Genomic DNA, 22,125 nt, shown 5'->3' with positions numbered 1-22,125 from the left:
ATGCATATGTAGCTATCTGGAAAGAGGATTTTTACAGGAAAGGATACCCCTTTTAAATCAGCAGGAAGTAGCCAGAAAGAGTCTTCACCCAAACCCCCTAACAGCAATTAGAGTGACTTCTTCCCTGGGGTGAATTTTGTAGGAGTTAAGAATTTTATAATTTCCATTTATGTGAGATATTTTTAGTAGCTCATAAAAACAAAATACAATTGTGTTTGTCAAGAGCTGGGGGTGGGTGGAAATGTTACCAGTAATTGTAAGGTTCTTAGTTCTTGTTTTCTTGAGAGAAATAATTCAGCCCAGAGACAATTAGTTAAGCAAGCGAAGAGTTTATTAAAGGAAAATAAAGTACACACTAAAAGAGGAGTGGGGTGGCCCAGCTGGAAACAGCCTTGAGAGTTACATGTTGCCATTTTTATTATCATAGACTTTAACAAAAAAAAAAAATCCCACCTCTGTCTTAAGTGTCTGCCTTTGTCTTTGTTTAGTTTCCTGCTTCCAGGTAAATCTTTATCCTCATGGAGTTTCTGCCCAGGTCTGTGAGATGCTTCCTTACCGTCAGCTGATTGTTCCAGTGATCAATGAGTTAAAGACAGCATTGCTTATTACCACCCTAGGAAAGTCACATAGCAATGAAATCTGTACTTATCGTGCCTACATATCTCTTAGGAACTTTCCTTTTGCCGTTTCCCCCCTTTTTATTAGCATGTAGCTAGCTACATCTTGACAGTTTAATCACAGTATGAGCAATTACTAGGTGTCTTAAGGGGTGTTTCTAGATGTACTTTCTTCATAGGCATTTCCACTCCTCTTTGTTCAAATTTAGCATACATGTTTTGGGTTGTCTTGGGAGCATGAGATTATTTCTCCCCCAGGGGCTCTTTTTTTCTGCTCATGTCTAACTAACTGCCTACTTTAAAATTTCCTCCTCAATAGATTGAGACTCTATAGATCTTTGAGTTTAGGGGCACTGTGGGTCTTCTGTAACTACTTCCTGCTGATATAAAGAACTCATCAGTGTCTCATTATCTTGCTCTTTGTTAGAAACAGATTCCCTCAGTGTTCTTCCAGAAAGTTCAACTTGCAGTGTCCAGAGGAGAATGTGGAGGAACATCGTTGTCCAGAAGGAGGAAAATAGGCCGATATTCCTATTGCAGGACTGTTTGAAGACAGAGTTTCTAGGTGAGAGGAAACAAACCTGGTTATTCTATTTAGTGAGCAAGTCCAACAAGGAAAAAACAAAGACTAGGGATCCCCCCAAAATGAGATGTCATCAGAATTGGGACCAGGTGGCGCCCCAGGAGAACCAGCTCTAAGTGTCGTGTTTCTGATGGTGACAGGCCTGGTTTATAAAATCTCTAACATGGTCCTTGACTTTCCTTACTTTGTTAACCTAGAAACAGCATTTTTCTCCTTGCATAAGGCAAATTCTTTCCTGAGCTGCAGCTGGTGTGGCAAGACATCTACAGTTTGGAACTACAGCCATGAGATAATCAGCTTGTTGCTGTCACTCTGAGCAGTAATTTCTGTTTTGTAAGTCGTATCAGAGACTGGTTATGGTAAGCTGACTAGGCAGTAATTATGCCAGCTATTCCTGTAGTGGCACTTGAGATGCCAAGAAAAGAAAACCTACTCAGTTGATCTGACGTTGTTGTACCCAGGGGAGTCAAGGAATGCACCACACTCTGATTGAATTATGGGTCCTTTATTGAGCTGGCTACCAAGAGAGGCTAATGCCCAAAATTCTCTCTGCCCCGAAGAAAAAGTTAGGTGGTCTTTCATACATTAGTTTTAACATGGAGGGGGAACCTAGCTGAAGCAAATTTTTTACAAAAGCAGAGTAAGCAAAAACTTAAAAGATAAACTGATACATAAGAAATAAAACAGTGCCAGGTGCGAGGGGTAAAGCTGTCACGAAAGACATACAACTTATAGATAATGGGGGCTCTGGGCGCTAACTGCACCTGCATTCCCAGGCTCTGTTGGAACCACTTAACTCAGCCTCTTATCAACAAATGCATTCCCAGGTGCCCAGTGTCAGCCTGACCCAGTTTCATACTATAGTTACAACTTAATGGTGAGAAAATAACTAAAATGAAGAAGCCAAGATGGAGTCTTGTCTGGCTCAAGAAGCTAACATAAAACCTTGACAGCTTTTAGTCTAAGAAAGAGTTAGTTTTAGCTGGCAAAAACCAAGTTATTACAACGTGAAGTAGTAAAGAGTAACAGTAAAGAAGCATCACCTGTCACAGTGGAAGTTTTAGGGGTGAAGAGAGATATGCTTGCATTTCACATAGGAAGTTCTGTAGTCGATAAAAATGGATGCAAAGCTGAGGTCGGTTCCAAGCATTGACCAGGGCTACCCAATATGTCAGATTCTGCCCCTAAAGCTGCTGCTGCCTATGGAGGCAGACATGGGTCCTATTTTTTCTTTTAACATGGTCATGTGTCTGGTAGTATCAAGGAGAAAGGTTTTCTGAAAGAAATTAAAGACTTGAAACCTTTTGCATAATTTATACTGGCTTGGTCGATATCATGGGTTGAGTTGACTCCCAAGAAGGTTGACGGATGCAGAATTGAGTGGCATCATTTTGGATGAATGGTCCAGGAGTTAAAACATTTGGGGGAAGAATAGAAAATTTGACATTGAGACTATTTAGTGAAACAAAAAAGTTTGATAAGTACCAATAATGGTGCTGGTTATGTTGCATTGTGCTTGGTAAAAAGCACCCACGACGGTTCTGGAATTTACAGTAGCACAGATACATACAAGTGCCTAGCCAATGAGGGTAGCAGAGGAGAACAAGGGGCTTGAAGCAACGAGGATGGGTTTAAGAAAATCTTTAAAGGCTGCTTTAGGTTGTGTTAAAAATATTTTGTTAGCAGGGGGAAGGTTTTATATAGAGAGGTCCTGATGATAGATGAGGCTAAGTCGGGCTTGAGTAGTTTCCCATTCTTGTATTGTGGCCAAGTAGGCAATTCCCACCCTGGATGAAAAGGAATTCATGACTAGCTAACAGGCTGAGGCATAGAAAGAAGTGGTAGAGTTTACTAGTTGTTGAGTTGCTTGCAGAGTGCAAAAAAAGGGGGGTGAGAGGCAGTTAGGGCTTATGAGGCCATTTAGTCCGAAGTATGAGTGATGACCATAGAACATTAGGCTGCATGGTTCCAAGGGAAGTAGAATAGGACCAAATTGAGATGTTTGTTGATTAGGAAGAGAAACTGTTAACCCAATTAGTATTAGAGAGAGATCATTACTCAGATTATGGCTTTGATGTTTAGGAGGGACATAGCAAATTCTTCCCTGGAGTGGGTGTTGGTTTACAGTGACAAAGACATTAGTAAATGTGCAGAGTATTATGAGTTGTAATATTAACACCAAAATATTACTAAAATTGCTGATGGCCTAAAGCAGTCAAAAATAAAATAACTAAATTAGGTTTAAAAAATTATGATTAGATAAAGCAAGCTCTTTCACTTTCCAAAGAGCTAGCCATCCTCCACCCAGTACCATGGTGTCCTAGCCCATCTGCATTTGTTAGTGGTAATATTCTTTATATATAAAGAATTTTGTTAGTGGTAACATTCTTATGTATAATAAATTTTTATAACACACAAAAAAACATTTTTTTGGGGGGAGTGGGCAGAGAAGTGATTTACTTACAGAAAGAGAAAAAGGAGATGCGAAAGCTTCCATGAAGAGTGTGGAAGGGGACTCCAGAGAGGTAAGTCCACCTGGATAAGGGAGACAGGGACCTTTAAAATGGGAGGAATTCCCACCTTCTCCAAGCCCCCTGGCCAATGAAGAGTTCCCTTAAACATCCACTAGAGTGATTGATTTTTGACCTTTTCCCATGCCTGTGAAAATTAAAACAAACTGTTAAAAGTCCTGGAAGGAGCAGCATGGGAGGGGGGGTATGGCTCTGGGAAGTTTTTGCCCTTAAAACTACACCCCTTGTGGAACCGGAAAGAGAACACATTCTGATTCCCCCCTCTGAACAGTAAAGTTCAACTGTTGGAAGATGGGCATTGATTGCTCTTTACTTTCTGCTGAAATTGGGCATAGAAGGGGCCCTGTAGTTGAGGTTTCCTCCACAGGGGAGCCTTTCAGAGGTGCAGGTTGATCCTGAAGTCCACAATAGAGCTTATGAGCCAAGGACATTTCAGGTTCCAGCAGCAGGATTATTTGTAACCTTATGGTTACAGGCATGTGCTACCATGCTTGGCTAATTTTGTATTTTTAGTAGAGATGGGATTTCTCCATGTTGGTCAGGCTGGTCTCCCTAACTCCTGACCTTGGATGATGCTCCTGCCACAGCTTCCCAAAGTGCTGGGATTGCAGGTGTGAGCCACCACGCTAAGCTAAAAAAGGATTGTTGACAGCAAAGGATACCGCTATTAAATATGGGTCACAGAGTTTTAACCTACTCCAGGCTATCCACCTACCACAGAAAACTGTAGTTCACTGCTGGGGTTACCAGAAGTGCCAATAGGAGATTGCCTAGAGAAACAGAGGGTTGGCCAAGCAGCTAGGGTCACCACCCTTTCTGGGGAACTTCTGATAGCCCTTATCCCAATTTTGCCTAACAACCTGCCCACCCTGCAATATGCTCAAGAAAAAAAGAAATGGGTTATCAAACCTGAATATACCCTAGGATCTGAAAGACTGTATAAACTGGGAGAGGTTCTTTATTATTTTCCTCAGGTCCTCCAGCAGAAAATAAGGGCACTCCATGATTCTTGTCTCTTTGGGAGAGACCATCTCCGTCAGCCGTAAACAAACAAAAAAACCCTCTTTTTAGACAAGTTTGTAAAGCCTATCCGTGTCTATAGTAATCCTCAAAGCCTTAAGCCACTCCCCTTAATTCAGCCAGTTCAGCAAGAAGAAACCCAGCCCGCTGCTTGGGAGGCTGAGGCAGGAGAATTGCTTGAACCGGGAGGTGGAGGTTGTGGTGAGCAAAGATCACGCCATTGTACTCCAGCCTGGGCAACAAAAGTGAAACTCCATCTCAAAAAAAGAAAAATTTTTCTTCCCAAATGATGGCATAATTGTGAAATACTAAAAAGGCATATTTGGTATCTGTATAAATAGTAACTAACTCCCTGGTTCTTGTTCTAGGGCTCTGGTGAGGGCTATGTGCTCTAGACTGCTGAGCTGAACTTTCCAGAGATAGTTTTATAAAGAAACTATTTGGAAGGCAACTGTAAGGTAATTGGTAGTACTAAGCAAAACTGAAAAAGACACAAAGAAAACTAATATAGAGTGAAATAATAAAGAAATTTGTATTAGAAAGGCAATTAAATCATAATATACTGCTTGCATTTGTAGTAAATATTTGATTAATCCCATTATAGCATTTGCTGACTACAGGTTTAGGTAAAAATTATGCCATATTCTGAAGTGCTGGAGGGGTGGGGAATGGCGATCAAATTGCAGATGATGGGCTCAGGTTGCTCCCTGCTGGGCTGTGTTCTTTCAGGCTGTTGGTCCCTCACTAACCCAAGAATGAGAGAGAGGACCTTGCCTGATGCAGTGGGCTCCTAAGTAAATATCGAATCCGAAAGAATTTTGCAGAAAGTGATTTATTTAAGCAGAGAGAAAGAAAAAGGAGAAAGAAAAGCAGCTTCCATGATGTCCTCCCCTATGTGTGAAAGTTAAAGACCTCTAAGCTCCCTGATGGGAGAGGTGGGCAGAGGCATGGTACTGGGAAGTTCTTGCCTTTGAAACCATGCCCCGTTGTGAACCTGGACAGAATACATTCTCTCAGAAGGACAGCTGAAGGAAAGGGTGTTCCCCAGTACATGACAGTATCAAAGGGCAATTTCTAGAGTTTATAGTTTCATTAAATACAGGAAGTATTATTTCTCCTTTATATTTTGTAGATTTGCACGCACACACACATAACAAAATTCTATCATCAATTGGTTGAATTTTCTTAAATTTTTACTAAGAATGGGTGAAGACATTTTGTTTGAAGAGGGTATTTACTGTAATAAAGAATGTTTCCTCTGGAGTCAAAGTTGCCTGTGTTTTAAAGCTCGCTACACTATTGTTACCAAGTAATTTTTCTCTGTGGCTCTGTTTCTTTCTCTGTAAAATAATGAGAAAGAATAATAATACTTATGCTATAATGTTACTGATAATTAATTAACATATATAGTGTTAAGGTTAGTATTTAGTACAAATTATTTATGTGTAAAAAGTCAAATTTCATTAATACATGCTTTAATACAGAAATATCTTTTCATTAAATAAAATTTTCAGCCAATAAATGGATATTTCATTTTTTAAAAATGTGATATACACAAGGAAAAACAATTCAACATTAAAAGTGAGGAAATATTGTCACTTGAAACAATATGAATAAATTTGGAGGACATTATGGTAAGTGAAAATAAGCCAGACAATAGAATGCAGCTTACCAGATACTTGGTTATTTAGAAAAAAGCATTTGGAGAGATGTCTGTAAAATAATACATAATTACAGATGGCTAATCTATTGTACAGCATGGTGACTATAGTTTAATAATGAATTGTATTTTTGAAAAATGCTAAGAAGACAGTGTTCTGTGCTCTCATCACAAAACTAATTACTATTAAGGAGTTTAAGCATTGGTTAATTACCTAGAATTAAGCCTTTGAGAGCATGTCTATGTCTTTCAAAACACCATATCTGTCAATTAAAAATGCATTTAAAAAACCATCATCGGATAACATTACAAATGCTGGTCTTGAATATTACCAAAAATAGATACTTTTTGTACTGGTTTTGTAATATAATCATCTCAGAAACTCTATTACTAGCACATCCAAGACCCAGAACACTATATAAGACAAGATGATGTACTCTAGGGGTTTCGCTTTCAGCTTGAAGCACCTGGAGTTTCTAGTGCTGATGGTAATGATACGGAAGGCACTAAAAGGGTAACTGTCGCTAAAGGGTAACTGGCCATGGTGTGAACAAAGTAAATGAATTTGCGTTAGAAATCACTGAGAAAATGTTAAATGTAACAGCTGCCATACTCTCCAAAATTTTTCCTAAGAAAGCGACCAAGGACTTGGTTAAAGTTAGGTGACGAAGAATGAAAACTTTAGACCGTGAACTGCATACACTAAAACAAAAAATCCTAAGAGAAATTCCTCAGGATTACAATATCAATCTGGACAAAAAAGATATTATTCTAAATTTTGAATTTACAGAGACCATTCTATTTTCTAACACTTAAGATTCACATTCAAAAATAGAAGATTCTGCATGAAAAAATAAGTTTTGCTGTATGTGATATAGAAAATTAAATGTACAATTCTTCCTCTATCATTGTCTCCTAAAAAAATTTAACTCTAAGATATATTTACTCTTAAGAAATTTCAAAATTCTGATCTGTTTCTTCATGTGGTGATGACAATATGTAACCCACTCATATTAATTCTGTACTTATTCTAACGTACACTTAAAAATTTTTTCATAAAAAAAATACTGACTTAATTCTCTTACCTGTGAACGGTAAAATACTTATCTAAATTAAGCTATCTAAATGCTGCATTGATAAGCTATAAATAACCTTAAACAGCCCACTTTGGAGCAATTTACCACCTTAAAAAATTTCAAACTTATCAGAACCTAGAAAGTCCATTTGAAATTACACGGCATGAAGAGAACATTGAGAAAACTGCAGCCTAACACAAAGAAGAAGAGAGGCTGTGACGCATACGTAACTGTGGATAAACACATGAAGATATCACAAAATTACAGATAATCAGAAAATAAAGACAGAAATCTATTTAAATTCAGAATGAGTCAGTTTTGCAGTCTGTGAACAGATGTCCTCTCCTCATGCAGAATTAATCCCATTTCTTCACTATTGATATTTTCAATCTCTTACTTGCAGCTACAGACCGACTCCACAAAGAATATGGCTAATTATGGAGCATTTATTACACACCCAGCACTGTTTGTTCACTACAATTACATATCAAAACATATCCATGACTTCTTATAAAGATTCCAGCACTTACCTTAACAAATTGGCCCAATACATAAACTGATTTATGTCAATTAAAAAGTAAAAGAACAACTAAAGAAAACAGCTCATATAGGGTTCACCAATTTCAGCAACAAAATACAATGTTCTACCTAGACAAAATATCACTATGCAAATTGTGAACATGCATCTAAAAATTTTGTGTGCAGTATGAAATTTTATACCACATTAAGCTCACTTAATACGTCTTGAAGTGAAAACAAAAGAAATAAATTATAGCTCTAACATGAGTACTAGCCAAAAACAATTTACATGGGGAAGAATCTCAACAATTAGATTTTACAGTAATTACAAAGAAACAGATTGGATTTCAGAATATTTTAGGTTTCTAGATTTCTAGTAAATTACCAACCTTATTAAAAGAATCTTCTTTGTTCCAATATTGATATTTTCTTTGGCAAATAGGCACAAACTCTCAGACAAACACTATTTCTTGCTCCATAGTTTTCCTAAGGTTTATTTTTAGAGCAATATGTTTATATATTTACCTTCACATAAATAAAGTCAAAGTCTGTATGTGTTTATAGAATAAAGATGCTACATGTTCAAAGATAAATATGAAAAAAAATTTTTGAAGTATTCAGGATTCAGAAATGTAGAAATTACATAATATTACAATCATAAAATGATCTGTAGTAAATTTGATAAACTCATTTACTCTAATGATTACGTGGTGTATGCCTTTATTCAAATAACTCATATATGCCATAAATATATATACATACTATGTGTCTATAAAAATTTTAAGAAATGAATATGGAATAAACAGAAAAAGTCATTAGAATATGTTGTGAACTATGTTTCTCACCTGTATGAATTCTCCTATGTACAGTAAGAGTTGAGGACGAAGTAAAAGCTTTACCACATTCTTCTCATGTGCAGGGTTTCTTCCCAGCATATATTTTCTTATGTTTAGTAAGGCCTGTAGAACTATTAAAGGCTATGCCACATTCTTTACATGTGTAGGGTTTCTCTCCAGTATGAATTTTATGTTTGTCAAAGCTTGAGGATGAGATAAAGATTTTGCCACATTCTTCACATATGAGGGGTTTCTCTCCAGCATGTATTCCCTTATGTTCAGTTAGTTGTAGGAACCTGGGAAATGATCTGCCACATTTTTTACATTTAAATGGTTTCTCTCCAGTATGTCTTGTCATATGTTTGTATGAATTTGAAAATTTATTAAAAACTTTGACACACGTATTACATTGAATTACTTTGCTGGGGGTAGTTGACAAGTATTAGTAAAGTCCATTATAACCTCCTTTCTGCACCTTACACTCATTACACTTTTACAACCTTTTCTTAATTGTAAATTCTAATTTTGTCCACTTTTGTCATATCTTCTCAGAGTTAAGTTTGTGGAATGAATCTTCTATGTCCTACACTGGCCAAACGTCTTGGGTGAAATGAGAACACATCACTGAAAGAAATAAAAATAACAAATTATTCCACTTACTAGATTCATATGAATATACTTTACAAATCTAATACATAAACTTAGACAAAGTACATTAGTAAAATGGCATAACAAAATACCACAGGCCATAATATACATGTAACCAACATCATATACTGATCAAAATGCCTTTGTGCAACATCTCTAAATGAGTTAATTGTATGTAATGCCTCAGGTAAGCACAATGCCAAGAGCAACATAGAATAGCAAGGAACATTTGTTACATGTACACAGCTCTTCCTCCTCCCCAGTATAGCATTGTGTCTTCAGAAATAAACTGCCAATTCTTGGCTTCTTTCTTTAAAAAGAAGAAAAATACTGACACGGGCTGGGCACAGTGGCTCACGCCTGTAGTCCCAGCACTTTGGGAGGCCGAGGCAGGTAGATCACAAGGTCAAGAGATCGAGACCATCCTGGAAAAACGTGGTGAAACCCCGTCTCAACTAAAAATACAAAAAATTAGTTCGGCATGGTGGCGCGTGCCTGTAATCACAGCTACTCAGACGGCGGAGGTTGCAGCCAGCCAAGATCGCGCCATTGCACTCCAGCCTGGGTAATGAGCAAAACTACATCTAAAAAAAGAAAAAGAAGGCCGGGCGTGGTGGATCAAGCCTATAATCCCAGCACTTTGGGAGGCCGAGGCGGGTGGATCACGAGGTCAAGAGATCGAGACCATCCTGGTCAACATGGTGAAACCCTGTCTCTACTAATACAAAAAAAAATTAGCTGGGCATGGTGGCGCGTGCCTGTAATCCCAGCTACTCAGGAGGCTGAGGCAGGAGAATTGCCTGAACCCAGGAGGCGGAGGTTGCGGTGAGCCGAGATCGCGCTGTTGCACTCCAGCCTGGGTAACAAAAGTGAAACTACGTCTCAAAAAAAAAAAAAGAAAAATACTAACAGACACACATATCCTTACTTCTGTCTTTTGGTGGTCTTTACCAAAACTGGTTTCTGTCTCCAATATTACAGACTGCTGAAAGAAATAACAGTAATATACTCTGTTTGTTGACTATGTCAGGACAAAGCAATGTAAAATTCTAACAAATAGCTTTTTGTTAATCTTCAAATAGCAAGCAAATATTGTAATGCATATGAAATATTAGCATAACATGGTCAAATTTTAAAATTTTCAGAAAACCACCACAAAACATGAAGATGTACAAGTTTTTAAAAATTTAACCTGAATAATTCTCAATGAGCTAAATGGGAACACATAAATAAAATATAATCATATGAAAATAAATAAGTTTCTGAAAAAGATTTGCACATACACAAATATAAGGTTCTGTACCATTATAATAGTGCAGAAAACATTTGAATCTCTAAAATTTTAAAGATAAAAGCATAAAAATCAAACAATCAATCTGTTAATATACAACATAAAATATGATTAGTGACATCAATAACAAAGTTGAGGGCAAATGGGGAAGAATTTTCAAATGCAACCATTTTGGGCAGTTTAAAATGCATTATTATTTTAACATTAAGAAATTTTATTTAATTCTGAAGATACTACAAACTATTTGTATAGAGCCGGGCATGGTGTCTCATGCCTGTAATCCCAGCACTTTGAGAGGCCGAGGCGGATGGAGGTGGAGGTTGTGGTGAGCCGAGATCACGCCATTGCACTCCAGCCTGGGTAGCAAGGGTGAAACTCCGTCTCAAAAAAAAAAAAAAAAGTATTTGTATAAATACACAAAAGTATGAGGGATCCTATCAATATAAAAATAAAAAAAGACGCTGGACGCAGTTGCTTATGCCTGTAATCCCAGCACTTTGGGAGGCGGGTGGATCACGTGAGGTGAAGAGTTCGACACCAGCCTGACCAATATGGTGAAACCCTGTCACTACAAAAAATACAAAACTTAGCTGGGCGTGTTGGCAGACACCTGTACTCCCAGCTACTCAGGAGGCTGAGGCAGGAGAATTGCTTCAACTCAGGATCTAGAGGTTGCAGTGAGCTGAGAACATGCCATTGCACTCCAGCCAGGCAACAGAGAAAGACTCCATCTCAATAAAGAAATAAAAATACAGTGTTCAGCATGACCTTGTTCCAATTTTGAAATAATATTATGAAGCTGTCTAGACTGCTCAATGTAATCTACAAATTAAATGAAATCCCTGTCGAATTTCTAATCAATTTTTTTTTTCTTTGCAGAAATAGAAATAGCAACCCGAAAGTTATATGGAATTTCAAGGGACAATAAAGCACCCAACAATTTTTTAAATGAGAAAATGGAGGCACCACAGCTCATGATTTCAAAACACATAGAAACCTAAAGAATTAAAACAATTTGGTATGGGTATAAAGTTGAACAGCAAGACAAATGAAATTCAGCAAAAAATACACTTTCATACTCATGGTCACATGAAGAGTAATTTTTAGACAGTCATAATTATTGTAGCATTGTTACTGAAAGCAAATAAATGAAAGCAATGCAAATTTCTCTCACCAAATGCATAAATTAGAAATATTAAAATAATGAAATATTACTCAGTTTGTAAAAAGCAAAAAACTGTACCAAGTATACTAAAGATAAATCTTGATGACATTATGCAACATGAAATAAATCAGCCATAAAAACAGATACTGTATGAATCAACTTACCTGAGACATCGAAAGCTGTTTGACTCTAAATAGAAAACAGAATTGTTTTTGTAAAGGGCCAGAAAACAGAAAATGTAGGTAGTTGTTTAATGCGTATTGAGTGTTAGGTTTGCAAGATTAACATATTCGACAGATAGAGTGCATAACAATGTCAACATAAAATAACTTAATATTTAAAAGTATTAAAGATTGTGAAGTGTGTGTTTTTGACAATTAAAATATCTAAAATATAGATAGAGGTATGACTGCTTTTGAAATTATCTGCAAACCACAAAAGTTTTTCTCCAACACACACAAAAATATAGATTTACAAATGAACAGAGGGTAAAATTAGGAGAATTTCAATGACTACTCACCTAGGTAGCGTAAAACCACCATTGTATGCATATAAAGAGAACAAGTATACCACTGATAAACTATACAGGAGCATATGCATACAGATAAACAGATTTTTATACTGGAAACAGACATATCACTGATCCATTTTTAACGTGTGCTCAAGTCTTTGTTTTGAGATGGAGTCTTGCTCTGTTGCTGAGACTGGAGTGCCAGTGGCATGATCTTGGCTCACTGCAACCTCCACCTCCCAGGTTGAAGTGATTCTCTTGCCTCAGCCTCCTGAGTAGCTGGGATTACAGGTGCCCCACCACTACAGTCAGTTAATTTTTGTATTTTTATTAGAGACAGGATTTCACAATATTGGCTAGGCTGGTCTTGAACTCCTGACCTCAATTGATCCATCCTCCTCAGCCTCCCAAAGTACTGGGATTACAGGCATGAGCCATCACACTCAGCCATGCTCCACAGTCTTACAGTGTACACAGTTGAATACTGTCATACACAATTATAATACGTGGGAAGTAAATGCCTATTCTGATTAGACTCAAGGAAGAATCAGCATTCTGACAAAGGGTTTCTCAGCAAGACAACTTTACTTTTGAAGAAAGGGTGCCCCTCATGCAGAGCACACCAAACAGAGGCAAGGCTATTTATATCTAATGCATGGCCGTACTGCTGCATCCTGATTCCACTGGCTGGAACTAGACCTCATAGTCTAGGCTACACCTAGTTGGCTAAAAACTCAAAACTTTCCTAAAGAGGTAAAGGCAGAGAAGAACAAAGGAAAAGAGGAAATAACTTGAGGAATGCTTAGAGAGACAAAACCACTACCAAATCAGGAAGACAAATAAACTATGATCTAAGGCTTGTGTGGGCTTGCCCAGGCACATCAGGGCAAATGAATGGGCTAAATTGTAAGAACTAAGAACATTATGTTACATAAAATAAAATTCAAAAAGAAACAAACATTATATACTTACACTGATAAGAATATGGAAATCGGATGGATCCAAGATGGCCGAATAGGAAGAGCTATGGAGTGCAGCTCCCAGTGAGAACAACGTAGAGGGTGAGAGATCACCGTATTTCCAAACAAGTTATTACTTCCGAAAGACCAGGAGATTCCCAAGCTGAAAAGTGCCATGAGTTTCCAGCATGGTTGTTTGAGCCGGTGCATTGGGTCTCTACACAAAAACTCACACAAATCTGGGTGGCCGTTTCAACTGGTTCCTGGAATGCCTTAGAGACAGAGCCAACCATTCAACTCAAAAAAAGAGGGCTGAAACAGGGAGCCGGGTGATATGGCTTAGGTGAGTCCAACCCCCACAAAGACCAGAAATCTGAAACACTCTGGATTGAGAGTTTCACAGCAAGCGTAGCTGGACCCGGGACAGTCCAACTCGGGGGGGAAGGGCGTCTGCCATTACTGAGGCATTTCACCACTACCGAGGCAGTCTGCCATTACTGAGGCACTTCTACCTATACCTCTATAAACAAAACCACAAGGAAATTCACACAGCAACTGGGCAGAGCCCATGGCAGCTCAACAATCCTTCTGCTGGCAGACTGTGATTAGGCTACCTCCTAGCTGGGCAGGGCATCTCTGAAAAAAGGCAGAAGCACATCAGGGACTTATAAATAAAGCCCCACCTTCCCAGGACAGAGCACCTGAGGAAAAATGCAGTCATGAGTTCCACTGCAGTAGACATAAACATACCTGCCTGGCAGCTCTGAACAGAACAACAGAACTCACAGCTCAGGACTTGAGCTCCTATAAGGGTCAGACTGTCTCCTCAAGCACTTCCCTGAACCTCATATACCCAAAGAGACACCTTGCAAAGGAAAGCTCGGATGACATCTGGAAGGTATCCTTCTGGGACTAAGATAACAGAAGAAGAAATGGGCAGAAACCCTTACTGTTCTGGATCTGTCACAGGTGATTCCCAGGCAAGCAGGCTCTGGAGTTGACCTCCAGAAGGCATACAGCAGAAGGGCCTGTTAGAAGGAAAACAAAAAAATAACTTCATCATCAACCAAGGGACATCCACTTAGAGACCCCATCTGAAGGTCACCAACTACAAAGACTACAGGTAGATAAATCCACAAAGAAGAAACCAGCACAAAAAGGTTGAAAATACCGAAAACCAGAACGCCTATCCTCCAAGGGATCACAGCTCACCAGAAAAGGAACAAAGCTGGATGGAGAATGAGTCTGATGAAATGATAGAAACAGGCTTCAGAAGGTGTGTAATAATGAACTTCTCTGAGATAAAAGAACATGTTCTAACCCAATGCAAAGAAACTAAGAATCTTGAAAAAAGGTTTGATGAAATGCTAACGAGAATAAACAGCTTAGAGAAGAATATAAATGACCTCATGGAGCTAAAAAACACAACACGAGAACTTAACGAAGCATACACAAGTTTCAATAGCCGAATTGACCAAGCAGAAGAAAGGATATCAGATTGAAGATCGACTCAATGAAATAAAACAAGAAGGCAAAATCATGAAAAAAAGTGAAAAGAAATGAAGAAAGTCTCCAAGAAATATGGGATTATGTGAAAAGACCTAATCTACAGTTGATAGGTGTACCTGAATGTGATGGAGAGAATGAATCCAAGCTGGAAACCACTGTTCAGGATATTATCCAGGAGAACTTCCCCAACCTAGCAAGGTGGGCCAACATTCAAGTCCAGGAAATACAGAGAACACCACAAAGATATTTCTGAAGAAGAGCAACCCCAAGGCACATAATCATCATGTTCACCGGGATTGAAATGAAGGGGAAAAATGCTAAGGGCAGCCAGAGAGAAAGGTCAGGTCACCCACAAAGGGAAGCCCCATCAGACTGACAGCAGCTCTCTCAGTAGAAACCATACAAGGCAGAAGAGACTGGAAGCCAATATTCAATATCCTTAAAGAAAAGAACTTTCATCCTAGAATTTCATATCCAGCCAAACTAAGCTTCATAAGCAAAGCAGAAGTAAAATCCTTTATGAACAAGCAATTGCTCTAACGGGCAAAACAACCAATGAGCATCAAAATGGCAGGATTGAATTCACACAACAATATGAACCTAAAATGTAAATGAGCTAAATGCCCCAATAAAAAGATAAAGACTGGCAAATTGGATAAAAAGTCAAAACCCATCGGTGTGCTGTATCCAGGAAACCCATCTCACATAGGCTCAAAATAAAGGGATGGAATAAGATTTACGAAGCAAATGGATAGCAACAAAAAAAAGCAGGAGTTGCAATTATACTCTCTGATAAATAGACTTTAAACCAACAAAGATCAAAAGAGACAAAGAAGGGCATTACATTATTGTAAAAGGATCAATGCAACAAGAAGAGCTAACAATCCTAAATATATACGCACCCAATATAGGAGCATCAAGATACATAAAACAAGTTCTTAATGACCTACAAAGAGACTTAGACTCCCACATAGTGGGAGACTTTAACAGTCCACTGTCAGTATTAGATCAATGAAACAGAAAATTAACAAGGATATCGAGGACTTGAACTCAGACCTGGACCAAGCAAACCTAATAGACATTTACAGAACTCTCCACCCCAAATCCCCAGAATATACATCTTCTCAGCACGACATCACACCCACTCTAAAACTGACCACATAATTGGAAGTAAATCACTCCTGAGCAAATGCAAAAGAACGGAAATCATAATGAACAGTCTCTCAGACCACAGTGCAATCAAGTTAGAACTCAGAATTCAGAAACTAACTCAGAACCGCACGACTTCATGGAAACTGAACAACTGGCTCTTGAATGTTGATTGGATAAACAATGAAATGAAGACAGAAATAAAGATGTTCTTACAAGCCAACGAGAACAAAGACACAACATACCAGAATCTCTGGGACACATTTAAAGAAGTGTCTACAGTAAAATTTATAGCAATGAATGCCCATATGAGAAGCAAGGGAAGATCTAAAATCAACACCCTATCATCAAAATTGAAAGAGCTAAAGGAGCAAGATTTTTTAAAAAAACTCCAAACCTAGCAGAAGACAAGAAATAACTAACAGCAGAATTGAAGGAGATAGAGACACAAAAAAACGCTTCAAAAAATCCATACGTCCAGGAGCTGGTTTTTTGAAAAGATCAATAAAATTGACAGACTGCTACCCAGATTAATAAAAAAGAAAAATCAAATAGATGCAATAAAAAATGATAAAGGGGACATCACCACCGATTCCACAGAAACACAAACTACCATCAGAGATTACTACAAACAACTCTATGCACATAAACCAGTACACCTGGAAAAAAATGGATAAATTCCTGGACACTTGAACCCTCCCAAAGCCTAAACCAGGAAGAAGTTGAAACCCTGAATAGACCAATAACAAGGGCTGAAGTTGAGGCAGCAATTATTAGCCTAAGAATCAAAAAAAGCCCAGGTCAAGATGGATTCACAGCCGAATTCTACCAGACATACAAAGAGGAGCTGGTACCGTTCCTTCTGAAACTATTCCAAATAATCCAAAAAGAGGGAGTCCTTCCCAAATCATTTTATGAGACCAACATCATCCTGATACCAAAACCCAGTAGAGACTCAACAAGAAAAGAAAACTTCAGGCCAATGTCCATGATGAACATAGATGCAAAAATATTCAGTAAAATACTGGCAAACTGATTGCAACAGCACATCAAAAAGCTTATTCATCATCATCTAGTAGGCTTCATCCCGGGGATGTAAGGCTGGTTCAACATACGCAAGTTTATAAACATAATCCACCACATAAACAGAACCAAAGATAAAAACCACATGATTATCTCAATAGATGAAGAGAAGCCCTTTGACAAAACTCAACAGCACTTGATGCTAAAAACTATCAATAAACTAGGTATAGACAGAAAGTATCTCAAAATAATAAAAGCTACTTATGACAAACCCACAGCCAATATCATCAAAAGCTGGAAGCATTCCCTTTGAAATCTGGCACTAGACAAGGATGCCCTCTCTCAACACTCCTATTCAATATAGTATTGGAAGTTCTAGCCAGAGTAATGAAGCAAGAAAAAGAAATAAAGGGTCTTTGATTAGGAAAGGAGGAAGATAAACTGTCTCTATTTGCAGACGACATGATTGTATATGTAGAAGACTCCATCACCTCAGCCCCAAATCTCCTGAAACTGATAAGCAACTTGAAAACGTCTCGGGATACAAAATCAATGTGCAGAAATCACAAGCATAAAAGACTTAAAGAGAGCCAAATCAAGAACGAAGTGCCATTCACAATTGCTACAAAGAGAATAAAGTATCTAGGAATTTAACTAAAAAAGGATGTAAAGGACTTCTTCAAGGAGAACTACAAACCACTGCTCAACAAAATAAGAGAAAACACAAACAGATGTAAAAACTTTCCATGCTCATGGTTAGGAAGACTCAATATTGTGAAAACGGCCATACTACCCAAAGTAATCTATAGATTCAACACTATCCCCATCAAGCTACCTATGACCTTCTTCACAGAACTGGAAAAAAACACCTTAAAATTCATATGGAACCAAGAGACCCCACGTTGCCAAGACAATTCTAAGCAAAAAGAACAAAGCTGGAGGCACCAGTCTACCTGACTTCAAAGTATACTACAAGGCTACAGTAATCAAAACAGCATGATACTGATACCAAAACAGAGATATAGACAAATGAACAGAACTGAGGCCTCGGAGGCAACACCACATATCTACAACCATCTGATCTTTAACAAACCTGACAAAAACAAGCAATGGGGAAAGGATTCCCTGTTTAATAAATGATGTTGGGAAAACTGGCTAGCCATGTGCAGAAAGCAGAAACTGGACCCCTTCCTGACACGTTACACTAAAATTAACTCCAGTTGGATTAAAGACTCAAACATAAGACCTAACACCATAAAAACCCTAGAAGAAAATCTAGGCAAAACCATTCAGGACATAGGCATAGGCAAGGAGTTCATGACCAAAACTCCAAAAGCATTGGCAACAAAAGCCAAAATAGACAAATGGGATCTAATTAAACTCCAGAGCTCTGTACAGCAAAACAAACAGTCATTAGAGTGAATCAGCAACCAACAGAATGGGAAAAAATTTTTTACAATCTACCCGTCTGACAAAGGGCTAATATCCATAATCTACAAAGAACTAAAGCAGATTTACAAGAAAAAAACAAACCCATTCAAAAGCGGGCAAAGATATGAACAGACACTTTTCAAAAGAAGACATACATGAGGCCAACAAACACAGGAAAAAATGCTCATTATCACTGGTTATTAGAGAAATCAAAACCACATTGAGATACCATCTCACGCCAGTTAGAATGGTGATCATTAAAAAATCTGGAGACAACAGATGCTGGAGAGGATGTGGAGAAATAGCAACACTTTTACACTGTTGGTGGGAGTGTATTAGTTCAACCATTGTGGAAGACAGTGTGGCAATTCCTCAAGGACCTAGAAATAGAAATTCCATTTGGCTCAGCAATCCCATTACTGGGTATATATCCAAAGGATTGTAAATCGTTCTACTATAAGGACACACGCACACGAATGTTCATTACAGCACAGTTTACAATAGGAAAGACCTGGAACCAACCCAAATGCCCATCGATGATAGACTGGACAGGCAAAATGTGGCACATATACACCATGGAATATTATGCAGCCATGAAAAATGATGAGTTCGCATCCTTTATAGGGACATGGATGAACCTGGAAACCATCATTCTCAGCAGACTGACACAAGAACAGAAAATCAAACACCAAATGTTCTTACTCATAGGCAGGTGTTGAACAGTGAGAACACATGGACACAGGGAGGGGAGCACTATACACTGGAGTCTGTTGGGGGCGAAATAGGGGAGGGACAGTGAGGGGTGAGGAGTTGGGGAGAGATAGCATGGGGAGAAATGCCACATATAGGTGAAGGGGAGGAAGGCAGCAAACCACACTGCAATGTATGCACCTATGCAACAATCTTGCATGTTCTTCACATGTACTCCAAAACCTAAAATGCAATTAAAAAAAAAAAAATGCTCTAGTAACCACTTACAATAAAATACAGATCTAAAAAAATGGCTAAGAATTCAAAATAATTATCTTAAAGAATCTCAATGAGATGCAAAATAACCACAAATTACTAAAATTTTTTTGCAACAATATATGATCAAAATCACAATTATAATAAAGAAAGAGAAACCATCAAAAGAGAGCCAACGTGGTCACTCATGCCTGTAATCCCAGGACCTACGGAGGCAAAGGTGGGCAGATCACCTGAGTTCAGGAGTTCGAGACGAGCCTGACTAACGTGGTGAAGCAACGTCTGTACTAAAAATACAAAAAATTAGCCAGGTGTGGTGGTGCATATCTGTAATCCCAGCTACTCAGGAGACTGAGGCTGGAGAATCGCTTTAACCCAGGAGGCAGAGGTTGCAGTGAGCTTAGATTGCACCATTACACTCTAGCCTGGGTGACAAGAGGAAAACTCTGTCTCAAACAAACAAACAAACAAACAAAAATCAATTAGATATGCTGGAGCTGAAGTACATAACAGGAGATGTAAAATATTTAAGAGAAAGCGTTAACAAGAGACTCCTCTACAGAGAAAAAAATCAGGAAGGGTAAAAGTACGTCATTTAAAAGTTCCTAATTAGAATTTTAAAAAAGAATTTAAGAGTAAACAAAGTATTTGGACTCCATACTGCATAATAAATGGTAAGAATGTACATATTTTAGGAGGTTCATGATCAAGAGAAAAAAATGTATTAAGAAAAATTTCTTAAAATTGTTTAAAGATATAATGTCTTCAGTTCTTCCCAATCCTGGAAGGAATATAGACATTAAAAAGCTCAAAATGTCTATAGCAAGAAGAATCTAACAAAAATTGCACAGGACACATTATAATTAAACTGCCAAAATTCAAAACAAAGAGAGATTCTTAAAAGAAGCAAGAGAAAAGAGATTCTTCACATACAAGGGAACTCCTATAAGGTTTTCAACAGATTGCTCAGCAGAAACCATGCAAGCCACCTAAGAGTGAAAGTATATATTTAAAGTGCAAATAAAGAGAGAAAAAGAAAAAACCTTGACAGCTAAGAAGACTACGCCTGACAAGGCTGTTCTTTATAAATGAAGTATCAATCAGAATCTTTTCAGATTAAAAAAAAAAGTTGAGGAAATTTTTAATCACTAAACCTGAATTACAACAAATGATAATGAGAATTTTTTGAGTTGTAATGGAATCAAAACTTACAAGAAAAACATAAATATTACTGAAAATCATATATACATTCAAATGTAGAAGTCTATAGAATGTAATTATGGTGAATGAATGAATCAATCACTTTTAACTCTGATATAAAAGCTAGAAGAAAAAATTATTCAAGGTACATGTAGCTTCAATATTTGTTAATGGGTATAAAATATGAAAAAATGTAGAATGTGACATAAATACTGTGTTGAAGGGAGTAAAATTGGTTAAGTGTTCTATATTTACAAGCTGAATTTTGCTTGAGGTCAGGAGTTCAAAACCAGTATAGTCAATATAGCAGGACCTTGTCTCTTAAATAAATACATAAATAAAATTAAATAAAGATATCAGAAAGCTATTTAGTCTTCTTAAGAAAGTAGAGGCTGGACCTGATAGTGCATGCCTGGGATCCTAGCACTTTGGGAGGCCAAGGCAGGTGAATTGCTTGAGCCCAGGAGTTCAATAGCAGGCTGAGCAACATGGCAAAACAAAAAATTTTTAAAAATTTTGTCATACATGGTGGCATGTGCTTGTAGTCCCAGCTACTTTGGAGAGGCTGAGATAGGAGGATTGCTTGACCCCAGGGAGGTCAAGGATGCACTGAGCCATATATGAATGCACCACTGCATGACAGCCTGGGAAATAAAGCCAGACCCAATCTGTACAAAACAAAAAGCTATTTTGTTATCTGAAGCTAGATTTTATAACTATGAGATGCTTTATGTAAGTTTCTTGGAAATTACACACAAAAAAATACTGTAGTGGATACACAAAAGATAAAAAGAATCATGCCGGGCACGGTGGCTCACGCCTGTAATCCCAGCACTTTGGGAGACCGAGGCCAGCTGATCACAATGTGAAGAGATCGAGACCATCCTGGCCCACATGGTGAAACTCGTCTCTACTAAAAATACGAAAATTAGTTGGGCATGGTGGCGCACAGCTACTCAGGAGGCTGAGACAGGAAAATCACTTGAACCCACGAGGCATAGGTTGGAGTGTGCAGAGATCGCTCCATTGCACTCCAGCCTGACAACAGAGCTAGACACTGTCTCAAAAACAAAACAAAACAAAAAAAACCCTCCATGTCAAAAATAAAACCAAAAAGTATAAAAGCATGTAACAAGAAAAATTCAAGAACTCTTGTATAAAAGCTACAAGAAGAATTATTAAAACTACATATAGGTTCAATAATTTGTTCACAGGTATATGATATAAAACGATGGAATGTGACATAAACACTGTGTTGAAGGGAAGAAAATTGTTTAATTTTTCTATACATAAAAGCTAACTTTTGCTTGAGGCCAGGAGTTCAAAATCAGTCTGTTCAATATTAGCAGGACCCTGTCTCTTAAAGCAAGAGCTGGGCTTGATATTGCATGCCTGTACACCTAGCACTTTGGGAGACCAAGGCTGGTGCAC

At 38.0% G+C, this 22,125-nt stretch overlaps 1 long non-coding RNA gene across 1 annotated transcript in view; it reads right to left on the bottom strand.

Moving 5' to 3' along the window:
• Positions 1–313: 313 nt before the first annotated feature.
• LOC135270102 (uncharacterized) overlaps positions 314–22,125 on the bottom strand; it is a 37,142-nt gene continuing 15,330 nt past the window's right edge. Inside the window, exons 2-3 of the long non-coding RNA XR_010338327.1 lie at positions 8,852–9,466; positions 314–1,178 (exon numbers count right to left, since the gene is read on the bottom strand). This is a non-coding gene — a long non-coding RNA (uncharacterized LOC135270102). The remainder of the gene's footprint in view (positions 1,179–8,851; positions 9,467–22,125) is intronic.

This window comes from Aotus nancymaae, unplaced genomic scaffold (assembly GCF_030222135.1).
Source record: "Aotus nancymaae isolate 86718 unplaced genomic scaffold, 86718_ANA_hifiasm-v0.15.2.pri h1tg000006l, whole genome shotgun sequence".
Lineage (NCBI taxonomy): Eukaryota > Metazoa > Chordata > Mammalia > Primates > Aotidae > Aotus > Aotus nancymaae.
The sequence above is the reverse complement of the archived record's forward strand: the minus strand, read 5'-3'. Positions and strand labels throughout refer to the sequence as shown.